Source organism: Stegodyphus dumicola, chromosome 8, assembly GCF_044657685.1.
Source record: "Stegodyphus dumicola isolate Sdum_Otavi_A_Nest chromosome 8, ASM4465768v1".
Lineage (NCBI taxonomy): Eukaryota > Metazoa > Arthropoda > Arachnida > Araneae > Eresidae > Stegodyphus > Stegodyphus dumicola.
Genome location: NC_140775.1, coordinates 42201442 through 42225603, shown reverse-complemented (window position 1 = coordinate 42225603; position 24162 = coordinate 42201442). Strand labels below are relative to the sequence as shown.

The window sequence follows — 24162 nt, the reverse complement described above, 5'->3', positions numbered from 1 at the left end:
CCTTTCCTATCACTCGTAAAAGTGTAAGAATGACTCCTTACCTTCTCCAGTAACAATTAAATACCATTCCCATTTAATCAATCGCTCTCCACATCATCCAGACGAGTTCACCGAAAATGTGGGAATGGTCAATGTTTTAACTCGTCAGTTTATATGTATGAGATAAAAACAAACTCAGAAGTAACTGACCAAAAAGAATTTTGATGGCGTAGAAGTGTTGATCCATAATGAAAAGGAAATCTTCATTTTTTATTTCAGCAAACATGTTGCGGCTACAAACAAGTTGACTCATTAATTATACCTATTCCAAAAAGCTTACATTTTAGATAATTTTGCAGTAAGAAAGGAGGAAAAGACAGACTGAAGTCCAGCTAGGCCAAAGCGCAGAGAGCAAGTGCGTTATGTTGAGAGCGAAATCTTAATTCAGATTGAGTCAGTTTTGGTAATTTTGATTGGATAGTTAATATTGCTATAAAATTACTATTAGCTGTCTGAGTTTTAGCCCCCCCCGGGGGTTGACTCAGGCGAATGCCTGGGAAGTACTGGTTAGGATCTGAACCTAAGCAGTCTCAACCACGGGGACATAATAACAGACTTCACAGAAGGCCTGAGGGCTCTCAGGACAGAGTAAGGCTCGGCAGGGACCGTACTGGTACTACCTTGTCTGCCCTTGCTTTGTGAGGTCGCAACCATGGAGGTAGGAAAGGGAGGAGGGGCCATTCCGCGCTAGAAGTGAAGCACTGCTTTAAAGCTTGGGTCACCAGACGGGATGTTCTTTGTTTACATTCAGAAGCTCGCTTGACAAGATTCTGATAGTATTTCGATACACGACAATTCCATAGAAATCGAAAAAGGGACACTCTCGCATGAAAGAAACATTCATAGTGTGATGGATAATAGCAATTTGTATAGTTTACTGACATTTACGCAAAAATCACATCTTGGTTATTTTTCGATACTAACAACAGCGATTTTGATTATGAATTTGTTTTATAAAATTCTAAGCAGTTGCACTACAAAAATATAGATTTTAAGGAAATTGCTAAAAGAGATCTGCCAAAATTTATTTTCAGGAAGATTTGAAAAGTTTGAAACTTGATGGCTAAATGTAAATATAAAATTATGTATGTTAAAATATTTGTAATTAGGCACATAGGTCAGATTAAGTTTTTATTAAATAGAGTAACGCATGCAAGGGCTATCTGCCTAAAGAGAGAGATGCCATCGTGGAGGAATTTTGAAGAAAAACTGACCTTTGAGTGGGTATTAAAAATAATACTTATAATTTTCATTCAAATTATATTCATATATATTTTTATGTAAAACTTTCGGGTGTATGCTAAATTAGTGTAAATTACTTTACACGAAAAATATAGTGAATGCACAGAAATTAAAGATTTGCACATGCCGGAAATGATAAATAGGAAATATGTATGGGTATTTATGCATGTGCTTGCAAAAAGGATGTATCTGCCTTTGACAAAATACTTAAATATTCATTAAATTATTTATAAATGTATTTGAAATGAAGAATTTATTCACTTATAAACAACTGTGAAAGTACTGTGAAGAAATCTAATGATTAAATGTATCTAATTTATAATGATTATAAATGTTATCTAAATATATAATAACCTTAATATTGAATTGTAAACATAAATTGAAATCCTGTTGACAAATACGTTATAAAACTATTTAAGCAAGAATTGTTCGTATTGGAAAGCAATCTGTTAAAAGGTATTGTAAAGCAAATGCTATGAGATGCGCACTTAAGAACGTAATAAAGAGTTTTGGAATATGTATTGTTGAAATAAAGGGTAAAAAAAAAATCTGATAAGTATAATTAAAAGAATTATTCCCTTTACATTTTATAATAACTCAGTTACAAATTTTAAATAATACTTAAAAAAAAACTTGTTTTATTCCCTTTCAGAAATGTTCAGAGAAAGTCAAATACTATTTAATACCTTATAACGTTGCGCGCCTCCAACTTGCACGCAACCAAGAGGTGACTGTGAAAACTTGTATAAAAGATAGAAGCTTGTGAAGGGTTTAAGTCCCTTTTTATTCAACGTAATAAATTACAATTGCGTCCTCTTGACGCTTACAGACGGTGCCAACTTGGCAGTCAAATAAAAATAATAACCTGAAAAGAAAATAAAGACAAGATTCTACTACGAGGCTCTCTAAAATAACTAACTCACCGCGTTTTACAATACCGCTGCTAATTCAGCAGACTTGAAGCTCACTGGAACGATGACCACTACTTCCCGCCAAGCACATAGGCCGCAACGCGGGGTTCTTCAATTCTCGCTAACTACCTCCGCGCTCGCTAAGTAAGAGAATCTCTCACACCGAACTTGTTTCCTTCTATTTAAATCAGAATACTTCCGCTGATAATTTGAATCCTTGCGCGTTCTACTCAAATTTACATATTCTGGCATTGGCAGTTCCAGGGGAAAGTAAGGCTTGACAGGAAAGATAGTTTAAACTTAAAATAAATGTTAGTTAAAATAAATATAAACCCTACATTTGCCGCTGCCAGAATTTGGAAAACTTGGAAGCAGGTCCTACAAACGACCTGTTGTAAGTTTCTCTAATTCTGAACTAACTGGCGAGAACCTCGTTTACACAAAAAAATATCTTATGTAACCATTTGTATACTAAAATTCTGTTGCTCGTTATAAAGCTCTCTTCTTACAGCAACTTTTCCTGGACTTCATCAATCAATCTTGGTCTTTCCTTCCAGCATCTGGAAGGAATAAGTATCAGTATCTTTCTACATACATTATAATTTACACTTTCTTGACACAATAAATTTTTGTTTTTAACGATTCGTTTTTCTTAGTTATTGCTTACTTCACATTCATTCAATTTTTCAAGCATTAATTTAACTTTACCCTGGCTCTCTACCGTGTGTGGTGTCAAACGGGAATATTCGTGTTTTAGTCTTACAACACTTCCCCTAACCACCATGATTTGTTAGAATTCAACAACCAAATAGACACACCTTACTCGACATTCTACAACTCAATGAGCTACTTTAATATTCTTAAAAATTCAAATGTAGGTGGAGAACCCTACAAAACACATTCATTCTAACTTCCCCCTCATTCATCTTTAAACATGCAGGCTTTCGCTCTAAAGCATGACTTTACAGTTTAATACTTAAATTTTGACTTCCTTGCTTTTAAGCATTCACTTTTAGCATCTACAATTTTATGCTTCTAGATTAAATTCTACTTTTACATAACCTTCAAGTATTTACATACATTTACAAATTTTTAATACATATGCTTTTTACAATTTACCATAAAATGAATAAGAGAAAATAAATTTTTACTTTACTCATTCTTCGCCGAGCTGGCGGCACTGAAAGTAAAATTCTTATTAATACAAGAATACGAAGTTATTTTTATCTTCGGCCAAATTTTGGCTTTAACATAACAGAATTAGTCTTTCGACCCACAGAAAATGCTTGTTTTTAGCTTTTACACTTAAAGAAAATAATACTTTTGCCTTAGCTAAATAAAGTAAAACAAAACTAAGTCTCAACCGAGACATATTGACTTTCGTCAAAACATAGAACTTCGTACTTAGGCATAACATTTCGGAACAAAAAAGAAAAAAATTTATAGAAGGTTTTAACTTATCTTTGAGTTTTCGATGCTTGAAACTCCGTCATCCGTTTTTGGCAAAATTGATCCCAAGTTAGAGGTTTCATGGATGTCAATCTTCTCCTTATTTATCTCCGAGTGTCGTCCACGTTGCTCTTTCTTTTGCGTCCTCTACATGCTGGCCTCTTGACGGAGTAATCGTCTGGTTGTTGGCCTTTGCGTTTCTGCCTGGGACGGCTAGTCTTGACGTCCTCCGGTCTGGAGTCCTTCTTGAATTTCTTCTGTTCCTCGTATTTTTGTGCCTCCTGCTGGCGTTTCAGTTTCCGGAACGGCGGCCTTGCTGGCACCTGACTCTGTGGCCGTGTGCGCGTTCTCCTTGATGTGTAATTTCTCCTGCCATCCTTTGTAGGTGGTGTTTTCGTCTTTAGCACGGTTTCTTTACCCGGTTCATCTGTATTTTTGTTTTTCTTAAACGCCGGAGTTTGAAAATCATTTTTTCTTTTTGATACCGACGTCCGGGTTGTAGAAGTGCTAGGTCTCTCTTCAGTTCTCCGTTTCTTGGGTGGTGGAATAGTTGTTGCAGTCTCTGGCCCTTCTATTTCGTTTAGACTTGAGTCCTGCAAGAAACTTTTAAGGATTTCAAAATCATTTGGATTATAGTATTTTTTCACCTGGTCGGGACTTGCTTTACAGATTTCCCCTCTGTCGTTCTTAAGATATAATACTACCCCTTTGATTTCCTGAATTACATAGGGGCCTTCAAACTTTGGAGCTAGCTTTGCCATAAAATTGTCTGGGGCACTTGATAAAGAAAATTTCCGCTTCAATACTTTATCCCCAACTTTAAAATCTGCTTCACGGCGTTTTCTATCATAATATAACTTTTGTCTATTTCTTGCCGTATCCGAGGTTTTAAGCGCCTGATCAATCAACTTTTGCACATCTTGTTGTTTAAACTCCTGCTCTCTTTGTTGCACAAAGAATAATTTATCTAAAGGCGTAATTAACTTTCTGCCTAAAAATAATTCTGCTGGAGTTTTTCCCGTAGTATCATGATGTGCCGTTCTTAAAGCATAAGCTAATTCATTTATGTAGCCATCCCAGCGCTTGTGATGTGTGCTCACGTAACTGCGAATTATTTTTACTATGTTTTTATTAACTCTTTCTGCTATGTTAGCCTGTGGTCTATACGGAACCATTTTGATATGGCGTATGCCAAGTCCATTGCATATGTTTTCAAATACTTGACTAATGAATTGTTTTCCGTTATCGCTAATGACTTTTATCGGTGCACCGTATTTTAAAATGTATCTGTGTAAGAATGCATCTGCGACTGTTTTGGCTGACGCGCGTTTAAGAGGAACAATTTCTATCCATTTTGAAAAATGATCTACTATTACTAAAAGAAAACGATTTTTATTTAACTCGCTCTGGGGGAAGGGACCAAGGAGGTCTATGCCTAAAATTTCATTCGGAAATGTAGCGCGAATGCTATTTAAGTACCCGGCCGGGCTGTAATTAATACCATTTATTAACTGACATTGATTGCAGGACCTGACATACGCCGTTACTATTTTGTATAATTGCGGGAAATATACCGCGTCGCGTACCCTTTTTATAGTCTTTCTGACCCCGAGGTGGCCCGCTGTTTTTTCTTCGTGCAACTCCTTCAAAATGCTTAATCGAAGCGAGGCTGGGATGACTGGCTTATACTCAAGATTTTCGTTTGTTGTTTTCGTATAGAATAATAAATTATCTATTATTTCATAGTTTTTTGCTCTATTTCTTATCGCATCGATATCTGTATGCTCAAAGCTTTCGGGGTCTTTCAAATAAGCATAGATATTTCCAAATTCAGGATCAGCTTTCAGTTCAGTAATAACCGTATCTCTAGAATCTAAAATTTTTGAAGTCAACACAGCGCATTTAAGTTCATTTCCTTCGTCGTCCAGTTTTATACGAGAAAGTGCGTCAGCTACATTGTTTCCTTACCCGGTTTATATTTTATTGTGATATTATATTCTTGGAGTTTTAAAGCCCATCTTATTAACCTGGGCGTTAGGTTTTTTCCCGAGTAAAGTCTACCAACAGCCGCATGATCCGAAAAGACTGTTACTGGCGATTTGCCGAAATAAACTCGAAATTTGTGTACAGCCATTAATACGGCTAATGTTTCTCTTTCTGTAGCTGTATAATTCCTTTGTGTCTGATTCAATGTTTTACTAAAAAATGCCAGCGGATGGTTATTTTGCATAAGAACCGCACCCACCGCATAGTCTGACGCATCTGACGCAATTTCCAGGTTTTCGTCCCCCTCAGGGAATTTTAAAACAGGGGCATTAATAAGCGCTTCTTTTAATCTTTCAAAAGCTGTGTTAGCTTCCGCTGTCCACGTAAATTTACTCTTTTTTCTTTTGATTACTAAGAGTGGTTCAACAATATTAGAGAAATCTTTTATGAAAGATCGATAGTAAGAACATAATCCAAGGAAAGACGAAAGTTTCTTGGCGGTGTTGGGCGGTGGGAAATTCTTAATAGCTTTTATTTTTGAATCTTGCGTTTCTATACCCTTTTGCGAAATTTTATAACCGAGATATTTAAGTTCTTTAGTTGCGAACTTGCATTTTGAGGCGTTAATTGTAAGACCGGCCTCTTTTAATAATTTAAAAACTTGTTCGAGGTCATTAATGTGTTGTTCCAACGTACTACTCGTTATAATTATATCATCTAGATAAATTAAAGTTGATTTTCCTAGGACAGGCTTTAGAACAATGTCCATAGCTCTCTGGAATGTTGATGGGGCCCCACACAACCCAAAGGGCATGCGTAAAAATGCATAAGTGCCCAATTTTGTTATAAACGCGGTTTTGTGTATATCTTCGGGTCTCATAGCTATTTGATAGTAGCCAGACGTTAAGTCCAAAGTAGACATATATCTTGTCGATTCGATCTGTCTAATGATCTCGTCTATAACCGGCAAAGGGTAAACTGGAAATTTAGTGATACTATTTAGTTTTCTATAATCGATAGCAAACCTCCAAGCCCTTTTATCTGAAGGAGGAAACTCGTTCTTTTTCCTACATAGTACGACTGGCCTCGCGTACTCACTATTTATGGGCGTTATTATTTTATTCTTTAACATCTCCTGAATATGTTCTTCGATGATTAGGTCTTTTTGTTTATCATAGCGATACGGTTTAGTCCTACAAGGTTTTTCGGCATTTAATTGAATCTTGTGAGTCACGATTTGACAGTTTCCTGGTTTTTCTGAAAACAAATGAGAAAAATTACTCAATTCTTGCTGTATTGCTTTACTTTCCTGGTCATTCAAATGGCTAAGGTCCAATTCAGGTGTCTCCACAGGTTCCACCACCCTCTGGTCCATCTCCAGCACCACGGAAATATCTTGAAAATTCAATTTGGCCCTCGCGGCCCTTAAAACGTCAATACCTAAAATAAGAGAGTGTTGCAGGTGTTTCACCACAAAAATTAATACTTTGAGATTTTCCCCTTTTACCTGTACGTTTAATGATACTTTCCCGATGCAGTGACATGTTTTTCCTTGCGCCGCTATAATTTCCGTATTTCTGGTTTTAAAGAGTCGTATCCTATAAAAATTCTTTTTGAAGAACTTTTCACTCATGAAATTTCCTTCTGCTCCTGTATCGATGAGGGCTTCTACTGGTACCTCGCCAACCAGGACTTGTATAATTGGTAGCTGTGAGTTTTTTACGATGACTGTATTTAAATGTCTATTTGAGAGTTTTTTTAAAACTTCCGGGGTCTGGACCCTCCCTTTCACAGGCCCCTCTAGTCGTTTAAAGCTTTCCTTTCAATCTGTGTCTTCTGGGTACGCGGATGCTTATTTTCAAATTTTCTTTTTGGGCCTTGACCTTCGAGTTTCGATGCGTTAGCTTGATAGTTCTTTCCCCCATATGAGCGATTTCCATTTCTGGTTTCCTCCTTCCTTCGGGTATGTTGAGAATATGTTTCCCCTCTCGCTTTTTCCGCGATTCTGCGATTTTGAAACTTCACCGCCAATTCGAAGTGTTCCTGCAATGTTCTTGGGTTTCTAATTTCAAAGTAGTCTTGGACAGCGGGTAACAATCTTGGTAATATTATTTCAATTATCTCCGCATCGGGTTTTTTCCCATACAGCATATCCGTTAACTTGATTTTTCGTAAAATAAAGTCCGTCAATTCTGCTGTATCCCGTTGATAGAAACTATATAGCTCGGCTTCCAGCCGTGCGCGATCTTTCACTATGGGGAAGGCCTTTACTAACGATTTTTTGAAATTTTCAAATGTATATGTCGGGCTTCCAAATTCCCCTAATAGAAATTTGCCTATGTTCTTCCCCCATAGCGCGGCCTGTCCTCTTAGTGCTGATGTGGCGATGGCAACTTTTTGTCTTTCAGGCACAGGGTAGAGCTGAAAGTGGTTTTCTATACCTTCTAAAAATACGGACACCGAATTTTTTCCGTCGAAATAGATGTTTGGCTTGATTGATGCTCTCAAAGTCTGGACCAGGTATCCAAATCCTTCTAACTGCGTTGTCATTTCTTGGTGTTGTCCAGCGGCTTCCATCCAGTTTTCGGCCATTTCAGTTCGATAAGTGTTCGGGCGCCAATATAACGTTGCGCGCCTCCAACTTGCACGCAACCAAGGGTGACTGTGAAAGCTTATATGAACCACAGAGTCTTGTAAAGGGGTTAAGTCCCTTTTTATTCAACGTAATAAATTACAATTGCGTCCTCTTGACGCTTACAAACTGTGCCCACTTGGCACTCAAAATAAAAATAATAACCTGAAAAGAAAATAAAGACAAGATTCTACTACGAGGCTCTCTAAAATAACTAACTCACCGCGTTTTACAATACCGCTGCTAATTCAGCAGACTTGAAGCTCACTGGAACTATGACCACTACTTCCCGCCAAGCACATAGGCCGCAACGCGGGGTTCTTCAATTCTCGCTAACTACCTCCGCGCTCGCTAAGTAAGAGAATCTCTCACACCGAACTTGTTTCCTTCTATTTAAATCAGAATACTTCCGCTGATAATTTGAATCCTTGCGCGTTCTACTCAAATTTACATATTCTGGCATTGGCAGTTCCAGGGGAAAGTAAGGCTTGACAGGAAAGATAGTTTAAACTTAAAATAAATGTTAGTTAAAATAAATATAAACCCTACAACCTATTTAATTATTAGGAATTAGCGAAATACTTATTTAAAGTATTTCGCTAATTCCTAATAATTCTCTAATTTAAAATGAACCGAATAGAGCATTAATTATAAATTGACTTACATTTTTCGATTTAAAAGAAGCCAAAAAATCATGTCATATTTAAGAAAGTATTTTAGGAAGAAGCTCTATAAATAGAAAAGAAATAATGCATAATTTTAATATTAATAATACAATAAACTTTGATCTTAATTTTTGTACCTTAACCGAATAAAATCGAATTACCATAATTTTTTTTTCTAATGTAATTAACGAAAACTTGTGAAAATATTTCATTCAAATTAAACCATTCTGAGAAAACTGTCCTGTGAAAAGTATAGCATTTAATTCCGTTCAGAATGAAATGTTGTTTAAAAATATGTTGTTTTCACATACTTAGGACTCTGAAGTGTTGTAGAAAAAGAAAATATATACATTTATATGTATATTTGCGACGTAATTAGAAAATATTTACACCCGAACGCGTCAAATCCCATAGAACTCAATGGTAAATGACCCAATGTTTTGGTCACCACGTAGGGATCGCCGGTGCTTCAGAGCAGGGTACGGAGAAACTTGTTTAGGGCGACTCCATCTTACTTCCTACCTCCATGGTCGCAACATTGTCGATTGATCAAGAGCGGGGCGGCACTTAATCCCGCTTGGCGTCTATTAGGTCGGGAGCCGTCTCGTTCCATTAGCGTTGTCCGAGTTTTAGTTTCATTTACATCATCAGAATTATGCAAGAATCATATGACATATATTAGTCTCGAAATGACGCAATGCAAATAGCGTTTACTATTTTTAGAATAGAAAAGGGAAATTAATTTACGCTGCTAATTTAATCTTTTACGTATTATTTATTCTTCTTACATATATATATATATATATATATACTAGAAAGCCCGGCGGTCATACGAAATGACCGCTGTTCTAGATATTATAAATCGTAATTAAAATGATTTGTGCAAAGGTGTCTGCTAATTTAAACTAATTACCCAGGGCAGGAGGGGAGGACGCCCCTTTGCTTACTGACCCACGGGGTTTCCCCCTTCTACTTGCTTAATTGCTTAAAGTAAAGTGCAATAAAGGAAACCACTGGCGGTGCATTTCTTAAGAGCCACCGCTAGCTCAATAAATAAAGGTGATTTAAATAATGAAATGTTAATTCGCATGTCAAAGATCTCTTTGTACACAACATTTCTTGTCATTTTTAACCTCGCTTTGCAGAGGACCATCCATAAAACACGTAAATAAAGTTGTATTTTTTGTGAATCCTTTTCATTATAATCAACTATTGACAAAAATGATTAATAATACTACTTGATGGTAAAATGCACATAATATTTGTACTCGAGATGCTGAAGATCCTCATAACGTTTCCATGACAAGCAACAAACATGATCAGGTTAAACGTGACATTGGATTGTAGGCTAACACGAAATTAAAATGCTTAAGGGTAGTCACGACAAAGAAAAATCATTTTTGTATCTTGTGACCGAATCAAATTGTTGAAAAACGAAAATACCGTTGGTATGGTGAAAACGTAACTAAAAGATCAAATCTTTATTTTTGGAAGACAGTATTTAGTTTACTTTTTGTAGGGGTATATGATTGTGGATGAGTTCTGTTATTATTACCATTATTATTGTTTATGATAATAACTGTTATTAACATGAAAATAAAATGTTGAAAGTGATCGCAAGAAAGAATTGTAAAGAAATTACTTTTTCTTTTCTTCGGGAGCAGGAAATTTAAAAAATCACCTGTGTGCTCGGCCGCGATTCGAACCAGGCTTCTTTCGATGCTAGTCAGATGGATTAACTACTCACTTTACGAGGAAGGCGATAATTTTTTACATTCTCCCGCATTAAAAAGACAACTAGAAGGAGAGGACGAAAACCTGCCAATCAAATCCAAATGGTGGCGAATTATCGTGTACCACATTTTTGTACGGTATCTCTTTAAAGATCAGGAATCTTCCGATACTAAACGTACTTCCTACCAATTAACTGCATGATCACGCACAAGGGAAAGCGAAACTTCACTATAACCTAATAAAATTACTGGAACATAAAACCCGGCTAATTTATCATCTTTTTATTTTCGTCAGAGATCTGTATAGTTGATAACTAAATAGATTATGCCTGGACATTTGAACAAGAACAATTGCTTTGTGTGGGGATACATTGTTGTCGTTGGTTTGTTTGAAGTGACTGGGTTGTCATTATTTACTCTCAAATTTTGTCCCACGTGGAAATGTTTACTTAATGAATAATTAAACATATTAAAATTATTTGAAAGAAATGTTAGGCTAAGAATTTATTATTTAGTTGTCAGTATACTTAAATTGCGGTACCAAACTTTAGATTTAAGATAAAAAATAAATATAAATCTTCGTTTTATCTTTTATATTATTATTATTGTTGTTTGTTATATTTTGATAAAAGTTTAATGAGATGAATTTAAAATTTATTTAAAATATTTTCTGTTTTGTTATTAACTTCTCATTATGAAAAAAAAAAAAAAAAAAAAAAGAAAGGGGGGTAAAGAAAAAAAAATTCTGACCCGTCAATTGTTTTTAGATAGTTCATGTGGCCCGCATGTAGTTTGAGTTTGAGCCCACTGCATTACGTCCCATAACGCATTGATAAGGAAACAAAAACTAATAAAGAAAAGAAACTATATTAATCATTGCATCTCGAGACATTCGGAGGTGTAAAATAACATGAACGACACCAGTGTAGCCAGATATCTGTCAAGGAATTAAGGATCGACGTTGCCAAACTTACCGATTTCTCCTTGATAATTATGTTACAAGTTTTATTTTTTACATCCTTGTAAGAAGTAAAAACATTCCTTGTATGAAGTAAAGGAAGTAGTAAAGGAAGTATCGTAATCTCGAAACATTTCAGGTATCATATTTTAGCCGAAAGGATCCGTTTTGACCACTTTCGAAACCGTTTGAGCGATGTTTTTGCGTGGTATCTGTACGTACGGACAGAGTAAAGGATTCTTTTTCCCAAAACGAATTATAAAAAAGATTTAAAATGGATTCAGAAGATACCTTTTTCATGACGTCTGTACGCAGGTATATGTATCTTGCATAACTCAACAACGAGTAGCCTCAGAATGTTGATATTTTGTTAATGGAACTGCCCATAACATGTAACTGCACATCTCCCGTTTTACTTACAATCGGCGGCACGAAGTATATATATATATATACGTATATAAGCATATGTTACCGTGAAAGACCGAAACTGGAGAATGTCGACTTTCACCGGGGAATGTCAACATTCACCAAATAAGTCGGTGAAAGATCGAATATTGCATTACGTTTTTGTACATTCGGACCCTCCATCGGTGTATGTCGACAATCACAGATATGTTCTGGTGTAGGTCCAAAAGAGAGGAATAGACAAAAAGACGACTGGCTGTTTCTCGCCAAATCCATTGTTCTGATGCGAGTTAGTCAGCTTTGTCAGTCTTATGCAAGGTTTGATGGTGCAGACAACGTTTTCTTTCTTTTTTTTCCGATACCCTAATTTATACAGAATGGATACTGCACTGAATCGTGATCTTTTTCTTGAAAAATTAAATGCATTAATTGCGGGTAAACGAGAAAATAGTTTTTATTTTTCTCAAAAAATGTACTCTACAATAGTTTTAGCAGAAACCACTTCAGAAAGTAAGTGCAACACATCTTTGGATTACAGACGATTAAAACGTTTTGACGTTTTAAAAATTAATGATGAAGAGAAGTTATATGTACCATTAAAACCAGGAGAAATGAATATACAGTATTACGTTAACAATGAGGAATTGTTCAGTATACTATCCGAAACTCACGCCAGAATAGGCCACGGAAGAAGAACACGTATGCTTAAAGAGTTGCAAATTAAATACAAAAATATTACGTATGAAGTTGTAATGTTGTATTTAAATTTATGCAAACAGTGTCAAACGAAACACAGTGCACCTAAGGAAAGTATTGTTGTGAAACCAATGATCAGTTCTGAGTTAAACTCAAGATGTCAAGTTGATCTGATAGATCTGCAGTTAAACAGAGATGGCGAATATAAGTTCATAATGGTGTATCAAGATCATTTAACTATGTTTGCCCAGCATTTGAAAAGTAAGAGAGCTGAAGAAGTAGCGTATCACGTTCTTGCAATATTTTTAATATTTGGTACTTCAGCAATATTGTAATCTGGTAGAGAATTCAGTAATCAAGTCATATCCAAAATATACGCTATGTAGTTAAGATGTTAAGATAATTCGTGGAAAGCCTCGTCGCAGACAAACACAAGGCTCAGTTGAAAGGGCCAATCAGGATATACAGAATATGCTAACTGCATGGATGAACGATAACGATACAAATAAACGGACAGAAGGTTTACTCTTTGTTCAATTTGCCAAGAACACTACATACCACGAAAGGATACGCCAAAGTCCTTATGAAGCCATGTTTGGTGTTAAAGCAAAAAGAGGCATAGCATTTTTTTTTTTTTTTTTTTGCCTAGCGAACAAATCGCAAATATCGAAACAGAAGAACAATTCGAAGAAATTGCCAATACTTTTGAGACCGAAGAACATTTTAAAAAAAACTGGTAATACTTCTAAAAAAAATTCGGGCGGTGGTCATACCGAGAACCATATTCTAAAGAAAAATATTGAAGAGGACTTGCAATCTACCACGTCTTCACATCAAGTTCTGACTGAAAAACACGAGTTAATTTCTATAAAAAGAGCGGCTGCGAAACCGAATCAACTGTAAGCAATAAAAATGTTACGAACCTCACAAAAACAATTTCCTCTTGCTGAAATTGATGATACTGTACGAATACAAGTACCTGATGTCGACCGTGGTCGTACAGATAACCGAAATGTGTTAGCGGTTGTTGTTGGAATAGAAGACTCCGACTTCTATAAACTTGCAAACGAAAATGGTACCTTCAAGCAGCTATATACACGTAATCAGTTCGTAAGTTGTAAAAAAAAGTTAACATAGATCAGATTTATTTTCAAGAAATGTCGTTGAGAGAAGCAGCTGCAGCTAATTCGAGAAGCGGTGGGCAAGGCTATATATGCTGTCACTGCAAAAGGAAGTGTTCCACTAATAAATGCAGTTGTAAAAACAAGGGCTTCTTGTGCAATTCAAAGTGTCATAATAGTTTAAGTTGTTGCAATAAATAAGATTTGAATCACATAATTTAGTAAGTTTTTTATTAATATTATTATTTAATTTTCTCATTTAGAACGTACTGGATAATTAAGTAAGTTTTTAACTTCTATTATTTTCCTTTCTCATTTTGAATGTACTGTGTGTTTTAAGTTCTTATTTTAAGTCTCAAGTGCGTTTTTTCCCGACTGAATTACGGAGATGAAAATAAAATATTCTTATATGTTCAACATTCATCATAACTACATGGTGAATGTCGACATTTACCGGTGTAAGTCAGATGGTTTGGTTTGGTTTAATTTGTTAGATTACGGCAAAGCACTCGAGGGATATCTGCCTTAAGGAAGGGATGCCTTTGTGGAGGACTTTTTAAGAGTGTAAGTCAGAAATAAGTGTATTTGGAAAAATATTTAGGACTATGTGACAAGCGACTATGTGAATGTTGACATTCACCGTTGAAAGTCGACATTCTTCAGATTTCTGTGTTCCACCGTAACATATACAGTGGCACAAACAATTGAGGATACACCTTTTACTTGATAAATCCAACTTTCAATCGAAATAACACACTAACTAGAAGTGCAAACGTACTTTTATTCTTAGACATAACAAAAGGTTTAATTAACAGTAAAAATAAAGAAAAGTCAACGAGAAAATTCTAAAATAAAAATTTTCTGAGGCATTTCAAATAAACATAAGCAGATTTTTACCTCAAAAAATTGAGGATACACCAATGAAATTTTTGTTTAACTACCACTAGATTTTTTTCCTGCTTGCTGCTTTCATAATCTAAGTTTGGGCAATTTTATCTTAAACTTTTTCTACTGTTATTTTCGTCTTTTGAAGTTGGTTATGTGAATTTAAAGTCGCAATTTTAAATGGAAAATGGCTTCTCGGAGAGAGACCAGTATTGATGTAAGAAAATTTATATTAAGGTTATTTAAGAAAGGAAAATCTTATCGTGAAATAGCTGAAATTGTCGGTAGAAACCACTCGTGTGTACAGAAAATCATTGGAAAATTTAAAAGAGATGAATTAATTGAAAATTGGAAGAGGAAGGAAAAGTATTCTGAGGGATTTAGCCAAAAGGAAAATTTTGAAAGATATCAAGATTGACCCTAAATTAAGTGCAGTCAAACTAGCTGCAGAAACTTCTCGAATAATGTGCAGAAGTGTAAGTGCTGAAACTGTGAGAAATGTGATTTGACATGCTGGGTATAGCAGTCGAGTAGATAGAAAGAAACCATTTATAAGCTTACAAAATCAGAAAAAGCGTTTGGAGTTTGCAAAAACTCATCAATTAAAGACAGGTAACTTTTGGAAGAAAGTTATATTTAGTGCTGACAGTAAATTCAACATTTTTGGAAATGATGGTCGTCGCACCGTTTCGAGAAAGCCGAACACAGCTTTGGAGTAAAAAAAATTACGTCCTACAGTTAAACATGGTGGTGGCTCCGTCATGGTTTGGGGTCATATGGCTTCAAATGGGGTAGGAAATTTAGTTTTTATAGATGGCATAATGGATCATAAGCTTTATATAGATATACTCCACAACAATCTTAAAGAAAGTGCAAAAGAATTTGGGTTTAGATGGAAATTTTATATTCCAGCACGACAACGACCCCAAACACACGGCACATAATGTCAAAATGTGGTATCTTTTTCATTGTAAACAGCAATTGAAAACACCACCACAGTCCCCTGACATCAATGTCATAGAAAATTTGTGGGCCACACTCGAAACAGCGGTCCAGAAACACCAAATTAGGAACAAAGCCCATTTAAATCAAGTGTTACAAGAAGAAGCGGATAAAATATCTCCAGATACCACCAAAAAATTGGTCGAATCGGTACCAAAAATTGGTCGAATCGGTTTGGAGGACATTATAAAAGCCAAAGGACATGCAGCTAAATATTGACACTGTCTTTGTATGTGATATATCACAAAAATTTCATTGGTGTATCCTTAATTTTTGAGGTAAAGATCTGCCTATGTTTATTTCAAATACTAGTGAAATTTTTAATTTTAGATATTTTTTGTTAATTTTAGTTATTTTTACTGTAAATTAACCCTTTTGTTACGTGTGAAAATAAAAACACGTTTCCTCTTCTGGTTAATGTGTTATTTCCATTGAAAGTTGGATTTATCAAGTGAAAGTAAGGCGTATCCTCAATTGTTTGAGCGACTGTATATATACTACCGAAAGTACCTGATGCCAGTTAAGTTAGATTGAGAGTAATGCATCTAACAACAGAGAGAACGATACCACTGTAATCTTTCTCGAATAACGATGCAAAAAATACGACTCATAGCCGTATTTTTACTTCTATTTTTACATACTTTTTAAGTCTGATGTGATATGGAACCCACATAAAATTTTCGATAGTAAAATAAGCTAATTCTCTCTCATTATATCAGCAAAAATGGCACGCAATTTTTAATGATTTTCGTCTTACTAATCAAGTGGTCGTAAAATCTGAAATTCCATCCAATGTTCCCCCTATATTTAGTTGATTAAATGTGTAAAAAAATTATCATAATTCATCAGAAATCAATAACGCGAACAAACAAACACACAAACAGACATTCTTCTTTATATGTATAGATTTTGTAAATTTTACAAATTTTTTACTATCAAACTCTACGATTTGAAAGCGAGCAGTAGCAACACTTTTCGAAATAAAGAATTTTTATCTGGAACTCGCGAGACTGTTGTCTCTCGGAAAAATGAGTGCGAAAATTAACGCTTTCAGAGTTTAATTATTATTTCAGCTGATTAAATTCGTACGAAGATGGGAATAGACGAAATGGCTTACCACGAATTTTTGGAATCGGGAATAATGTATTTAATGTTTGGCAATGCTACTTTTATTTCATCGCAAAACTTTTAAAAAAATTTTATTAACACAGGATTCTAGGATTTGTTTGCGAGCAGTGGCAGTATCTTTCGAAATTAAGCAGATTTTGATCTCCAGCTTGCGAGACTGTTGCCACTTGGAAAAATGAGAGCGAAAATTATCATTTTTCTAATTATTATCTCTGAGTTAAGCTACTTTTTTTAGTGCAAAGTGACTTTGTTCCTGAAGGACTATTGTTTTCGTTTTGTGATTTTTCTTTGAATCACTATAAACGGCGAATCACTTTTCAAACTGTTGCCACTAAATGTTAGAGTCCTGCATTACATTTGAAAAATTAAATAATGAAAAATCTGCATAAAAGTGTGTATATTTCTCGCATTGTGATAAAACAACGGTATATAGAGCCATCGAATTTTGACTGACGCAATCCTCCTATGAATATGGGCATGTGGAAGACCAAATTTGAAATTTGTTTTATTATCGATTTCATATTTTGTAAAACTTTAACGAATTTTGAGTAACAAACGATTAAAAAGCGAGCAATGGCAACACTCTTACGGGGGAGAAGAATCCGTTTTATCTCCAGCTCGCGGAACTGTATATCGGAAATTCTAAAGATATGCTGCTCATTTTAAAATTATTTTGCGTCATTGCTATTGAACTGAATTTTATGGTTTAAGTGCCAAGAACATGATATTTAATAAATAAAGGTAACACACAAAACGTTAAAAAAAAAAAAAAAAGACCCTTAGGATCTAATTTAAAATCTAAAACCTCTCAGTTTTTTTTTTTTTTTTTTAATATAAAAGTGGACGTCAACCTTTTCCAGGTCCCAGAAAGGAATTGTAGAAATTTTGGTGACGATAGCTATAGTAGTAAATGAGTTATTAGAGGACACCCAAACACACAGACTTTCTGCTTTATATATAGAATGATTCTACAGAGCAACAAACATCTAGGAGGGGTAGGATACACCTAGACGACCCGGAATTCCATAGCAATGCAGGGTCGGAAATGCCAATCCTAACGAAATAGGGTGTATAATAGAGATTGTCGCAGGAAAACCGTCAACAGCCACCCGTAGAGGACTTAAGAAGGAAAATATGAATTCATCGTGATGGCAAATGTGATCGCAATCGCATTGACATTTAAAGACCATAAAAATAAGTATTGACTTTCTTGATGATTCAGGTCCACGACGTTTTGAAATGCACTCGGTGTTTTGAATTGGTGTATCTGCGCAGCGAATGTCCGACGGATGCCCGGCGTATTTCAAAACGTACGAGATTCCATGCAAGTGCCCACATTACGAAACTTCAGGCAACATTAGTTTCATGAAATTCATAACTTATGTTAAGCAATCCTGAAGCTTATGGTCTTTAAATGTCAACTTGCGATCACGATGTATTCATATTTTCCATCCTAATACCTTTGTGGGTATCTGGCAATGGTTTTCCTGCGACAGCCATAACACCATCACGATCATTGATTTTCCGACTCTGCATTGCTATGAGATTCCGAGTTAACGAGATGCACTCTACCCCAGTGTTTCTCAGCTCGATTTACACCAAGGACCGGTAAAATACTTCGGTACGTTCTCGCGGACCGGTAAGTTTAACAATTCGAACCATTGGCACAATTTTTGGACAGATAGGCTGGATATTTCGCGGACCGGCAAATATTTCATGCGGACCCCCGGCGGTTGAGAAACACTGCTCTACCCTTCCTAGAAGTTTGTTCTTCTAGTTTTGAATCACCATGTATATATATATATATATTTATTTAGTTACGATTATGCATTAACATGCATAGATGATTTATACCGTATTTCATCGCATATTTTTGCCCCTAGCCTAGCATCAGGTTCTGAAAATCTTAAACATATTCTCAAAAATTTTACCTTCCTCAGTGCAATCAGAAACCAAGCTTCCCTATATTTTAAAGTGCATTCGTTTGCATAGCTACTGTTTTCGTCGTACTAACAAGGATAAACCTCGCAAACTACCTGCGGAGCTGAACCTTCCGTTCTTACCGTTGAACCTTTACCTTCTAACTGTTGAAATTTGTATCATCCTAGATCCAGCAGCGGAAAATGGTAAAGTCGCTGAACATTGGTAGTTCGGTCCGGAATTCGAATACTGCCGAACGGGCTGGCTATATGGACGTTTTCGTGGTTTTCCCCATGTGTAACATGTAGACAAACGAGTTTCCCTTAGAAAGTCGTCCACTGAGGTATCCCTCCCCTTAGGCAGATAGCCCTCGATTTCTCTGCCATAATCAAACAAAAGAAACTTATCTCATGCCATCCTAATACAAGAACCGACCAATCACAGCATAGCAAATACAAACTGATGTTCAGTCTATGATTTTTCTGAGTCAGCTGCAAATTCCCCTTCTCTAATTATTTATGGAGGATTGGAGACCTAAGGAGTAGCAAAGACAACAATAAGAACATGGCAGATTCAAGTTACAGGGAAGTAGAAAAGAAGATAACTTATTAGATATGTTTATGTTAATATTACTATTTATTCTCATTGAAATGTAGGTCCATTAGTTACCTGGAGTTTATCCATAATTACTTTTCATTTGTTATGTTCTTACTGTAACCGCGTCCTACGGGAATTAAATTATTCGCATAGTTTTCTTGTTTCGATTTTCGGACGATAAAATTATTTAAAAAAGAGAGGAAATATATTATGTTATTATAATCATTCCCTAAGTAAATGATTTTGCATTAGTATATTTTAGATAATTTAATGAAAATAAGACTAAAATTAAACTTTTATTTATTAGCCTTTATTACTGATATAACTTATATTTTATTTTAAAACCTAATAGTTCACAGCAAACCATTATAACCAAGTAAACCATTTAATTTTATTTTAAAACCTAAATGGATGAAATGTTAGCATTAACAAGCTATACTTTTAGACTCATGTACTGATCATTGGTATCTCCTTATGTAAGTTAAAACGTTTTAGCGTATGATGCAAATACGAAACAGCTTCCTCTAGAATGCTATAGTAGAGGCCTTCAACTTTTCACGTCCACATGTCTATCAACAAAATAGTGTAGTCAGAAAATTTATATAAAAAAGGGAGGTTTGTGTTGCCAGACTACAATTGATTCTAAGCGAAGAGATAGTGTTACAGATTTGTATACACTTAGGAAATAATATAATCAATTAATCAATATTGTTTAGGAAATAAATTATTACATTGTATCCATTTAGTTCTTAATCATTGCGACACGACAATTAGCCAGAAATTAATTAATTTCCATTCACTAGTATTTTTAAAAAAATCTTAACAGACGGTCTCTCTCAGATAAGAACTCCACAAAATACATCCCTCAAGAATTCCAAGTCCCACCCACTACCATAAATTTCTTCACCCAAGTCTCGCCGACTGATATAATTCAAAGCCCCTACTGCCGCTAAGAATTTTCGGACACCCTACACTTCTGAGTCAGACACGAAGAGAACACACTGCCAACTCCCCCACTAGAAAGAATGTAAGTTACTTAATACCTTTCTGGCCTTTATATCTTCATGTACATTCACTGATCTTATTTATATTATTTTCTATTTTATTTTTATATTATTTTTATATTATTTTTATGTTCTCTTTGATTTGTTTTTGCAAAGTTTGCATTATTTATCTTTTTTATAATCTTCTATGTTTATTTCAACTTTACTTTGCTTTCGATTTCATAATGACAATTTCCAATGTTTAATTTCTACAAATAATATAGTACTCAAATACATAAAGATGATAGTGTCGGGGACGATTACTCGAGTTTTACAAGATTTCTCTACAGTAATTGATCTTTACTCCAAATTGAATTGACTAAAATGCTTCATGAGAGTCAATTCTTTGAGTAACAACTATTCGCGGAAATATTTGGCCTGACTAGAATTGCCGGTTTGGCTTTAATTTATAACTCGAGTAAAGACGAAACACTTTCATATTTACGTATTTCTATCAATTATTGATCATTGAACGGGAGTTGGTTTGTTCCCCTTGAAAAGTCAACTAATTTCCGATCAATGACAATAATTACATGTTTTAATTTTTACTTTTGCAATTGTAATATTATTCTTCGTGATGATTTAACTCCAGTCCCCGTTAAAACATTATTAACATTTTGCTTTCAAATTACTTCAAAACATCTTTCAAAATATAACTTACCAGTATGGATGCACACTTTTAAAATATTTCTACTTTAATTAAACTTAGGAGATAATATAATCAATTAATCAATACGGTTTAGGAAATAAATTATATATATATATATATATATATATACATATACATTGATTCCAAAAAGTCGAATGAAAATCGAATTAAATTGTTTTGCAACTTTTTTTCTTAACTATGAAAAAAATATGAAGATGGTTGTACAGAACGATGTTACAAAATGCATTTACAATAAAAAAAAACTTACATTCCTGGCGGAAGATGGTAGTTACCTTAGTTTTAATGCGAAATTTGACATTGTTTTTGCTTGATTAAAGCTTCAGCATCCTGTTTAATCTGTGTTGTTGCAATTCGTAAAGTTTCCTGCAAATGTCTGTCTGTCAGCCGTGTTCTTGTTTTTGATTTAAGGATTTTCATTTTACTAAAAAGCTGTTCACATATGTAGGTACTGCCAAAGATAGAAGATATGAAGTGTGCATGTTTAAGAATTCCTGGATACTTGTCTTCGGTCACGTATTTTAAATAAAAATCAATTAATGTAGGATTTTCAAGAAACTTGCATTTTACTGTCGCACTGTAAATTCTAATTGAAGTTCAAGTGGAACACTTCCAACGTCTACTGAAAATGGCGAAGAGAACATTCTCATAAAAATTTCATTTTCAGGAAAATCAGAAAATCTGCTTTTGAATTCCTCTTTCAAGTTTGAAATTGCATTGTACATAATTATTTGAATTCCATAATGTTCTTCGCACATTCTATCAATTTTGGAAAGTGACTGGAATTCTTATTTAGCAACTGACTTTCCAACAGGATTAATTTTGTCTCAAAAGCTTTCACAAAGTAATAAAGATTAAGGACAAGTAGATCTTTTCCCAGTAAGCGGTAGTTCAAATCATTGAGATGATCTGTAATATCGACAAGAAATGCAAAGTCTCTCAACCATTTCTCATCCCTGAACTCGTGAATAGATTTCTCTTTAGATTCCCTGAACTGTTGAACTTCTCTTCAAAGAAAATAAGCGCTGAAGCATCTTTCCTCGGCTCAACCAACGTACTTCCGCCTAATAAACAACATCACCATATTCAGCTTCCAAATAACTTAAGAAATGTTGAAATTGCCTGTGATTAAGTCCTTTAGACCGAATGAAATTAGCCACTTTTACAAGAATATTCATCGCATGTTCAAAGTTTGAGAAGGACTTCTTGCGCAAATTTTCTGGGTGGATGATGCAGTGAAAATTCATTTTCCACATACCCTTACATCAGATTTGAATAATGTTGTTACTCCTTTTTACTCTCCAGTCATAAATTTAGCACCATCCGTGATTATAGCAGATATATTATTGAAGTCTAACTCACATTTATCCAAAGTTTGTGTCAGACTCGAATACAAATCTGTTCCTCGTGTTGTACCTTTAAGTGCAAAGACACTGGCTAGTTTCTCTATAATTGGGAAGTCCAGGGGTATTTGTGGGACCCCAAGAAATCGCCTGAAACTTTTACGGACTTACATTTTGGAGTTTCGAGAAGGGGGGGGGGAGAGAAATGAAAAATTACAATTATGAAGTATTGAATGACCTAATTATAAAAGTTCAATGAATTACTTTTTTTGCAAAATTAATAACCATAAATTTTCAAACATATAAACTACTACATTTTATGTAAATATTTTAAATTACCTGAATTAATTCTTTAAAAAAAATTATCTAATTTCTGTTGCTTTTTTTTTATTTTTTGATGTTTGTGGGCTTGTCTTTCTTTTGTGGTGAACTTCATAATTGCAGGAAGGTTGACTTTTATTTTCCTCATTTACAGTTGAAGAAATTTCCTCGAGAACTGCACATGCAGGGGTAGAAGCAGTTTGCTTTTCTGCATAATGTAGAAGGTTTTTCAGAGACTTTTATAGGTGACTCATCTGAAATACATGTTTTTAAGTCCTCCTGATATGTTTTCCAACTTCTGTTCATATTCAGTAAGAGATCTTTGTGAATTGGATCAGTTATTGGATTTTTTGAGCCATATTCTTCACATGAGGTTTCTTTAGAAGCCATTAAATCATATTTAATAGTCTGCACTGCATCTAGGGAATCAATCTTAAGAGAGGTTCTATAGTCAGTGACAAGTGTATCCATTAAGTTGAATGCACTTTCCACTAATGGGCCATGGAAGCAGCTAAGGCAGGCTTTGACCAATTTAGCCAATGTAGGATACTTATAATCATTTGTGAAATCATCTTTTAAATTAAAAACTTTACATGTGTCACCATCAATATCTAATAAGTGGGGTGCTTTGTTTGATCGTAGTCTGGTTTCAACACCCTTTTTTTTTCACGCATGGTGTTACATGAGTCCATTAATACACTAATTAAGTGTGCCCATGGAATATTATTATCTTCAATAGTATTAACAACTGCTTTAAAAACAGCTTCTGAATTGCAAGATTCCATCTTTAGAGATGCAAAATGATAAACTACAACTTCATTTTGATTGTTGTCATAAAACTGCACCAATATTGCCAGTATACTTTCTTGAGCATTGCTAGTACTTTCATCCAAATTTAGAGAAAATGGAGTCTCCTTTAAAGTTTTAAGGATATTTTCCTTAATAGTTTTTGCGAGCCCATATTTCATCTTATAACATGCAGTAGTCCTGGACATTTCCAACGAGTTTAGTGCCGTCTGATCGCGGCTCAACTGTTTGCAGAGTTCAATTAAATTGGGAGCTACATTGAAAGAAAGAGAATTCTCGGCGATAAACGAAGTTATTAATACCTCTTGGCGTGCTTTTCTTATCACTATATCCAATGGCCGAGCATCAGTCTCCAGTAAATCATCAGTATTTTTTGAATTAGCATAATTACTTAAAGTCATTGAATGTCTAATGCACTTTGAATATTTTATGTGCGTCACAGTTTTAGAATGATTTCTGAAAGCCTTGAATCCTTCTCCACCATACTTCAGCAGTGAGTTACAAAAAACACAATATGCTTGTCCAGCAACATTTATTTTCCTGCACCATGTGCCGATGGTATCCCCATTACTATCTCTCCGTTCAATCCAATTCCACCTAAATGCATTCCGG

At 34.9% G+C, this 24162-nt stretch overlaps 1 protein-coding gene across 1 annotated transcript in view; it reads right to left on the bottom strand.

The window, feature by feature from the left end:
• Window positions 1-24162, bottom strand: part of LOC118195991 (GATA-binding factor 2-like) — a 126029-nt gene that overhangs the window by 58180 nt on the left and 43687 nt on the right. The window lies entirely within an intron of this gene.